Below are 9,057 nucleotides of genomic sequence, written 5' to 3'. Positions count from 1 at the left end.
CGAAAGAACCAAGAAGATGAATCCTTGCAGTCACGAAAGCTTTACATCGAAATTTGGTGAGGTGCATGGAGGGAGGGGAGCTGGGGCGCAGCGCCCTCTGGCGGACACAACGCTCGCTGCAACTCAGCGCTGCTCCATTTACATTGAACGTTCACGCTGCAAGCAGCCACACATCGGCAGGCCTGGAGCCAGTGACGGCAATTCTACGTGTCTATGACGGGGACAGGTACTGCCACTGCTGCCTTCACTCCCGCCAAAGCGGTAGACGACACGTTCATATCCACGCGATCGAACCCAACAACACAACTTATGGAAGACAAACTTGTGTTGCCATTGACGAATTCGTTCCATGTTGTGTGTTTGCTATCCGCTGCGCGAATGAGCAGCGTGCGATGCCTGCAGCAGCAGCAGCGTGCGATGCCTGCGTGCGATGCCTGCAGCAGCAGCAGCGTGCGATGCCTGCAGCAGCAGCAGCAGCGTGCGATGCCTGCAGCAGCAGCAGCAGCGTGCGATGCCATCTGCATTGTACATTGAACTTCTTCAGCGCCGTACGTAACCAACCGCGCTAATGGAAGGTGCATTTGTGTTCACCTGTTTTTTTTTTACAGCCGTGCAGAGACAGTGATGGAAATTCCACATTCGCATGGCGTGGTGGGAGGGGGGGCGAGTCTAACCCACAGAACAAGCACACAAAAACCGATACACTGATCAAATGTGAAATCCATGAAAAGTGGTGGGGGGGTATCGACACTTCCCAGAGGGGGGTGCGGTCACGAAACGTTGATCAAACCCTCGCATCAATGAATGAATGCATGAACGTATCGATCAACTGATTTTCGCATTTAAACAATATCGGTGCGCTTTTCTTTAGAACTATACATTTAACACCGATGTTCGGGGTCTCAAGGTCAAAGGTGAGAGGGGCGGGGGGGGGCAGCCCCCCTACTGATGACAACGTTCATGAGCGAATGAACCGATATCGCGATAATCGCCACATCGTGGAATTCGACATCGTATCGCGGTAGCGTGACGCTGCCGGCTGTGAGGGCTCGCGATTTAAACAATCGCGGGCAAGATCAGACTTGTCCAGGCCGGGCACTCACACAGCGGCAGTGCTTGGGATGCTGAGCTCACACTCCCCCTGCCGACTCACTCACGAAACACTCCCCCGGCCGACTCACTCACAAAACACTCCCCCGGCCGACTCACTCACAAAACACTCCTCTTAAGGGATGCTCAGCTCACACTCCCCCGGCCGACTCACTCACGAAACACTCCCCCGGCCGTCTCACTCACAAAACACTCCTCTTAAGGGATGCTGAGCTCACACTCCCCCGGCCGACTCACTCACGAAACACTCCCCCGGCCGACTCACTCACGAAACACTCCTCTGAAGGGATGCTGAGCTCACACTCCCCCGGCCGACTCACTCACAAAACACTCCCCCGGCCGACTCACTCACAAAACACTCCTCTAAAGGGATGCTCAGCTCACACTCCCCCTGCTGACTCGCTCACGAAACACTCCTCTGAAGGGATGGTCAGCTCACACTCCCACGGCCGACTAACTCACGAAACACTCCCCGGCTGACTCACTCACGAAACACTCCTCTGAAGGGATTCTCAGCTCACACTCCCCCGGCCGACTCACTCACAAAACACTCCCCGGCTGACTCACTCACAAAACACTCCTCTGAAGGGATGCTGAGCTCACACTCCCCCGGCCGACTCACTCACAAAACACTCCGCCAAAGGGATGCTGAGCTCACACTCCCCCGGCCGACTCACTCACAAAACACTCCACCACAGGGATGCTCAGCTCACACTCCCCAGGCCGACTCGCTCACAAAACACTCTGCGGTAGCAGACATTGGCATAGATCTTCCTGAACCACATCGCCGCCACTGCTGCTGCTGATATCTCGCGCTGCTGCTGCTAGGCTCACGCACTCCGGATCTGCCGCGTGTCACAGCCCCGACAACCGGCTGAACGGGAACCGTCATCCGTGCAACAACGCAAACGAACTCGAACCCGGCGCCACCCAGCCCACTCGGACGCGCGCGCAACCCGAGGCCGGCGACTGCTCGGAGTCGGTCGATCCCCCGTGATCGCCGGCCACGGAGGGACCCGGTGGTGACAACGCATGGAGGAGGACGTTGATCTGTGATGCCACAGCTACAACAACGAAGCAGCTCTGCCGGGGCGCTGCTCCCCCCTCGCAACCCCTCACACGAGCACACACACACACGTACCCCCACGTAGGACCTCGCGGGGGAGTCACCTGGCCTCTGGGTTTTCACCCGAGAGCCCTCTCGTGGGGGTGCTCCACGGTCTCCCGGGGCCAGGGAATTGGCAGATTCCCCCCAGGTCGAATGGGACTGCGGTGCCGTGAATTAGCTGACATGGTCACGGCAAGGCCACTCGGCAACCGCAGTGAGAAAGCAGGGAAAGCACGGCAGGTCGGGGGCCAGTGGCCACGAGCGGCGGGCTGAGGGTCCTCCGAACGGACGGAGGTAGGCGGGGAAGCGCTCTGATTGGTCGAGAAGACCCAGCTGAGCTGTGATCTCTTTGATGTCGAAAATGATAAAAGGGGAGGGGACGACTCAGGACTCGTGCTCTTCTCAAGTCAGCGAGCCACGCGTTCAGCCTTCCAGCCACTCGAGCGCAGCTGGGACCCACAGGCAGGGAGGGATCTCCAGCAGCCTCGTCTCTCCATCTCCCAACACGGACGCGAAAAATCTTGGGCCAGCCAAAGAGCGATGTCCCTCAGAGAGGAGGCTGGTGTGGGGGGGGGGGGCGGTCACCCGGTCGGCGGGGTTACGGGGGGCCCAGCGAGACGCAGCCGAGGAGGGGGCCAGGGTGGAGGGGGCGGATGCCGCGCCTCGCCCGCTCGCGGGGAGGGGGGCTTCGGCCCCCACAGATCCTTCACCGCCACCAGTTTTCAGAGATGGCGTGCACGCGTGGCAATAAACATTTTTCTAGATTTGAAGCTTTCGTGACTGCAAGGATTCATATTCTTGGGGTTTTTCGGTAAAGTCACGTAGGTAAAAATTAAAAATTAAATTAATAAAAGTAAAATAAAATAAAAATCACGACGTTTCGGAGGCAACACAAGCTTCCGTCTTCAGGAGGAACCGTCACAGCACGCTCGCTGTATCAAGTAAATGAGAAATTCCAAGAGATCCGACCCCGTATATATACTGGTTGAGGGGGGAGGAGCCTACGTGACTTTAACGAAAAAACCTAAGAATATAAATAAAAAAAAATGTTTGGCTATGTCGGGTGGTGGAGGGGTTTTACACGAGGACAACAATTTGCCCGGCTCATTACGTTTGCCTAACCTTTATAAAACAAGAAGATACATTTAGAATAATAAACAGCCGAGTTAATGATGTTTGCCTTTCTTGCACTTTGATCGTATTTCTTGTATTGTTTGTTGTAACGTTTTTATCCTGTGCCCCGACTGGACATCTATAAAACATTAACCCGTAAAAACAAAGTTTTTCACTATAAATCCTTTATGTGCGTGGCGGCTAGAGTCCTCTCGTCCTCTGGCTTGAGATGGCTGCCACCTATGGGTCAGATGATTGTCTGCCAGCATTAAGCAATTGGTAATTAAATATTTAAATATTTTTTCCCTAAACAGTGTAAAATTTAGGAAAAAAATTTTCACGAAAATTAATTGTCACGCACAACGAGTCTGTGTGCAAAATGTCAGCTCGATTGGATCATGGGAAGTGGGTTAAAAAACGACCGAAAGATTTGCACGGTCGTAAGCAAGCACGCAAGCAAGCAAGCAAGTGAACTTAATATAAAGGATTTAAAAATAAAGCTTTATGGCTCATCAGATTCCTCCTGCAGTATAAATAAATATTCTAAATTCCCCATTGAATACTGTGTTCACGGCGCTTGGTCGATCAGCTGCTGGACGAAGACCAGCCACGGAGGTTGTTTGACCATACTTCCCCACGCCGGTCGGTGCGGGTGAGTGGAGGGGAGGAGACGCCACCCCTCCCAAAGAAACCGGTTCAGAATTCACTTGCCAGAGCGTTAACCCCTTTACTGTCAGCAATCAGCTCGGCAACGCGTGAAAGAAAAATGGAACGGCTTCTCATTTCTAATGCGCAAGCCTAAAATGCATTTCCAATTTTAATATACGGGGACGATTCATGAGTTCGATTCACAGAGCCAACGCATTTAAAATTTGGCGATGGATGATGACGAATCGTGAACGATGTCAATAGGCGGAGGGTGACTGCCGACTTGAATAAAAACGAAAATAACCATAAATATAAACGAATCGCTCGCTTCTCGTTCTGTCAAAGTCAGGCCACAGTCTTGACACTCACGGGGCGAGATCAACCACGGAGTTACAGCCAAAGAAGAGAAAAAAACAGATCCCGTACACTGCGGAGATGGAGCCATGAAACCAGCTGGTTCCGTGTGTCTGCAGCAGCGAAGTGGAATAGTTACGTCGCAAACCTGTGAGAGATAGAGCAGTGGATCGATCTTGGGTGGTGATGATGATGATGACGATCCAGCAGCATGTTAGAGGCGGGGGTTGGCGGGTCGCCGGAGATAATGTCACGTGCTGCCAGAATTAATGATAATTCGCTGGACCGTCAGGTGGCGAATGCATGGCAGTACAGCAAGAAGGTTCGTGACCAGAATGTGCGGATGTTTGAGCGCCTCTCCCTTGAATCAGCCGAGTTTCTCTTGGTGCTGTGCTCGCCTCCCTCTCCGTGTCTCCACGCGAGTCTCCGTGTGTTTCCACGTGTGTCTCCACGTGTGTCTCCACGTGTGTCTCCACGTGTGTCTCCGTGTCTCCACGTGAGTCTCCGTGTCTCCACGTGTATCTCCACGCGTGTCTCCACGTGTGTCTCCACGTGTGTCTCCGTGTGTCTCCGTGTCTCCACGTGTGTCTCCGTGTCTCCACGTGTGTCTCCACGTGTGTCTCCACGTGTGTCTCCACGTGTATCTCCACGTGTGTCTCCACGTGTGTCTCCACGTGTATCTCCACGTGTGTCTCCACGTGTGTCTCCGTGTCTCCACGTGTGTCTCCACGTGTGTCTCCGTGTCTCCACGTGTGTCTCCGTGTCTCCACGTGTATCTCCGTGTCTCCACGTGTGTCTCCACGCGTGTCTCCACGTGTGTCTCCGTGTCTCCACGTGTGTCTCCGTGTCTCCACGTGTATCTCCGTGTCTCCACGTGTATCTCCACGCGTGTCTCCACGTGTGTCTCCGTGTCTCCACGTGTGTCTCCGTGTCTCCACGTGTATCTCCGTGTCTCCACGCGTGTCTCCACGTGTGTCTCCGTGTCTCCACGTGTGTCTCCGTGTCTCCACGTGTGTCTCCGTGTCTCCACGTGCGTGAAACGATGGTGACTCGTGGCACGTGTGCCAGCGAACGCGAGGCCACATCACGTGACATCCACATTGGTTGTTAGATGGCTGGACTGGCTCCCGTCACAGCAATGTGGAATGCCCAACACTGGCTCGGGGCAGTTGAACTGGATAGATGAGCGCCACTGCACTTTTGTTTATAAACTTAAGTTTATTCAACGACCTTGATTTAAGTAAAAACTATTTAGCCAATAATGATACATTTACATATTTTCTCTTGGTCAGTCGACTGCTGGATGAAGACCTCCTCCCCACGGTTCAGGTAACACTCGCCACTGATGTGAGCCGTGACCGGGAATTCGAACTAAAGGCGGCCGGTTTACAGAGGTGAATAACAATCGAGAATACTGCAATTGAGTAGAATGTGTATTTAGTCGCACAAATTATATAACGTTATAATCATTCCTATCGCTGGATGCATTTCAGCCGGAGCTGAACAAGGGCCATTGCCCGAAACGTCGCCTATCATATATTTGTTTCAGGTCACACACAGTTGTGTGTTTCCGAGTGTCGTCACGGTGTGTTTAGGGGGAGCGGTGGCGCACTGGTTGACGCACTGCGCTGAAGAACCCGGCGACCCGAATGACAGATCACGGCCAACACCGGCGACGAATATCTGAACCGGTCCTGGACCTCCCCTAGGTCGACTCGACCTTAAAAATCAGTACCTGGTGCGGTGTGCAGTAAAACGTCAGCACTGGGGAGACAAAGGCGGCCCGGGTGTGTTTAGTGGCCACGGCACCCTGCCCTCGTGTGCCGTGCTGACCCTAATAGGTGCTCGCTAACAACTCTTGCCACAACAGCCTGTTAGGGCGGGAGTGGTTAGCGGAATGCAGACTGCACGGCCAACATCAGTGACGAATATTTGACTGATAATTGTTTTTTTACCCTTTTATCTGGCAACAAAATTAACACCTTTTTTTACAAGGAGTCATGTTTGCATAGACCACAATACCTGCAGTCATAATGCAAAAAAAACACAACTCTGATAATGTATGCACTGTCCTTGAAGTTGATTGGTCCACACCCGAGACAGCTTTCCTTAGAGCCTAGTCTCACATGGGTTGGACCAGATGACGCCAAAAGGCGCACAACTCAAAACCAATGCACCATCAGAGTATGAGAGCTCGGGGTAAGCATTTACACCATTGGAACCTCATTTGCCAGAAGAAAAAATATGATAATTGTTTTTTTTACCCTTTTATCTGGCAACAAAATTGACACCTTTTTTACAAGGAGTCATGTTTGCATAGACCACAATACCCGCGGTCATAATTTGCATAAAAAAGACAATTATCATATTTTTTCTTCTGGCAAATGAGGTTCCAATGGTGAATATTTGACTATTCGAACCAGTCGTGTGGTCTCTTCTGGGTCGACTCAGCCCTAAAATTGGGCTTATAATCGGTGGTTTTTAACGATGGTTGTGGTTTCGTAACAACAGAACCAGGGCGAGACAAAGGCGGCCGTGATGGTGGTGGTATCCACAGTGGGAGCGCCACGCTGCACTACGAACCTGGCGACCCGAGTTCGATTCCCGCTCATGGCCACCAACACCCAGTGACGATTTATCTGAACCGGTCCTGGGCCTCCCCTAGGTCGACTCAGCCTCAAATGAGTACCCGGTGCGGTGTGTAGTAAACATCGCCACTGGGGAGACAAAGGCGGCCGGGCGTGGTACTGGCCACTCTCTGTCTCGTCATCCACAGTAGGGGGCACGGGTGGTTGCATTGGCCAGTCGTCTCAGTCGGTCATCTCAGTCATCTCAGTCAGTCATCTCAGTCAGTCATCTCAGCCGGTCATCTCAGTCATCTCAGTCAGTCATCTCAGTCGGTCATCTCAGTCGGTCATCTCAGTCATCTCAGTCAGTCATCTCAGTCGGTCATCTCAGTCATCTCAGTCGGTCATCTCAGTCATCTCAGTCAGTCATCTCAGTCATGTCAGTCATCTCAGTCGGTCATCTCAGTCGGTCATCTCAGTCATCTCAATCATCTCAGTCATCTCAGTCAGTCATCTCAGTCAGTCATCTCAGCCGGTCATCTCAGTCATCTCAGTCAGTCATCTCAGTCGGTCATCTCAGTCGGTCATCTCAGTCATCTCAGTCAGTCATCTCAGTCGGTCATCTCAGTCATCTCAGTCGGTCATCTCAGTCATCTCAGTCAGTCATCTCAGTCATCTCAGTCAGTCATCTCAGTCATCTCAGTCAGTCATTTCAGTCGGTCATCTCAGTCGGTCATCTCAGTCATCTCAATCATCTCAGTCATCTCTGTCAGTCATCTCAGCCAGTCATCTCAGCCAGTCATCTCAGCCATGCATCTCAGTCAGTCATCTCAGTCAGTCATCTCAGTCGGTCATCTCAGTCATCTCAGCCAGTCATCTCAGCCAGTCATCTCAGTCATCTCAGTCAGTCATCTCAGCCAGTCATCTCAGCCAGTCATCTCAGTCAGTCATCTCAGTCATCTCAGTCAGTCATCTCAGTCGGTCATCTCAGTCATCTCAGCCAGTCATCTCAGTTATCTCTGTCATCTCAGCCGGTCATCTCAGTCGGTCATCTCAGTCGGTCATCTCAGTCGGTCATCTCAGTCATCTCAGCCAGTCATCTCAGCCAGTCATCTTAGTCATCTCAGCCAGTCATCTCAGTCATCTCAGTCATCTCAGCCAGTCATCTCAGTCATCTCAGCCAGTCATCTCAGTCATCTCAGTCATCTCAGCCAGTCATCTCAGTCATCTCAGTCATCTCAGCCAGTCATCTCAGTCATCTCAGTCATCTCAGCCAGTCATCTCAGTCGGTCATCTCAGTCGGTCATCTCAGCCATCTCAGTCATCTCAGTCGGTCATCTCATTCATCTCAGTCAGTCATCTCAGTCATCTCAGCCAGTCATCTCAGTCATCTCAGCCAGTTATCTCAGTCATCTCAGCCAGTCATCTTAGCCAGTCATCTCAGTCATCTCAGCCAGTCATCTCAGTCATCTCAGTCATCTCAGCCAGTCATCTCAGTCATCTCAGTCATCTCAGCCAGTCATCTCAGTCATCTCAGTCATCTCAGCCAGTCATCTCAGTCATCTCAGTCATCTCAGCCAGTCATCTCAGTCGGTCATCTCAGTCGGTCATCTCAGCCATCTCAGTCATCTCAGTCGGTCATCTCATTCATCTCAGTCAGTCATCTCAGTCATCTCAGCCAGTCATCTTAGTCATCTCAGCCAGTTATCTCAGTCATCTCAGCCAGTCATCTCAGCCAGTCATCTCAGTCATCTCAGCCAGTCATCTCAGTCATCTCAGTCATCTCAGCCAGTCATCTCAGTCATCTCAGCCAGTCATCTCAGCCAGTCATCTCAGTCATCTCAGCCAGTCATCTCAGTCATCTCAGTCATCTCAGCCAGTCATCTCAGTCATCTCAGCCAGTCATCTCAGCCAGTCATCTCAGTCATCTCAGTCATCTCAGCCAGTCATCTCAGTCATCTCAGTCATCTCAGCCAGTCATCTCAGTCATCTCAGCCAGTCATCTCAGTCGGTCATCTCAGCCATCTCAGTCATCTCAGTCGGTCATCTCAGTCATCTCAGTCAGTCATCTCAGCCAGTCATCTCAGCCAGTCATCTCAGTCAGTCATCTCAGTCATCTCAGTCGGTCATCTCAGTCGGTCATCTCAGTCATCTCAG

Source organism: Lethenteron reissneri, chromosome 53, assembly GCF_015708825.2.
Source record: "Lethenteron reissneri isolate LAM-NWPU_2019-01 chromosome 53, ASM1570882v1, whole genome shotgun sequence".
In the NCBI taxonomy this organism is placed as follows: domain Eukaryota; kingdom Metazoa; phylum Chordata; class Hyperoartia; order Petromyzontiformes; family Petromyzontidae; genus Lethenteron; species Lethenteron reissneri.
The sequence above is the reverse complement of the archived record's forward strand: the minus strand, read 5'-3'. Positions refer to the sequence as shown.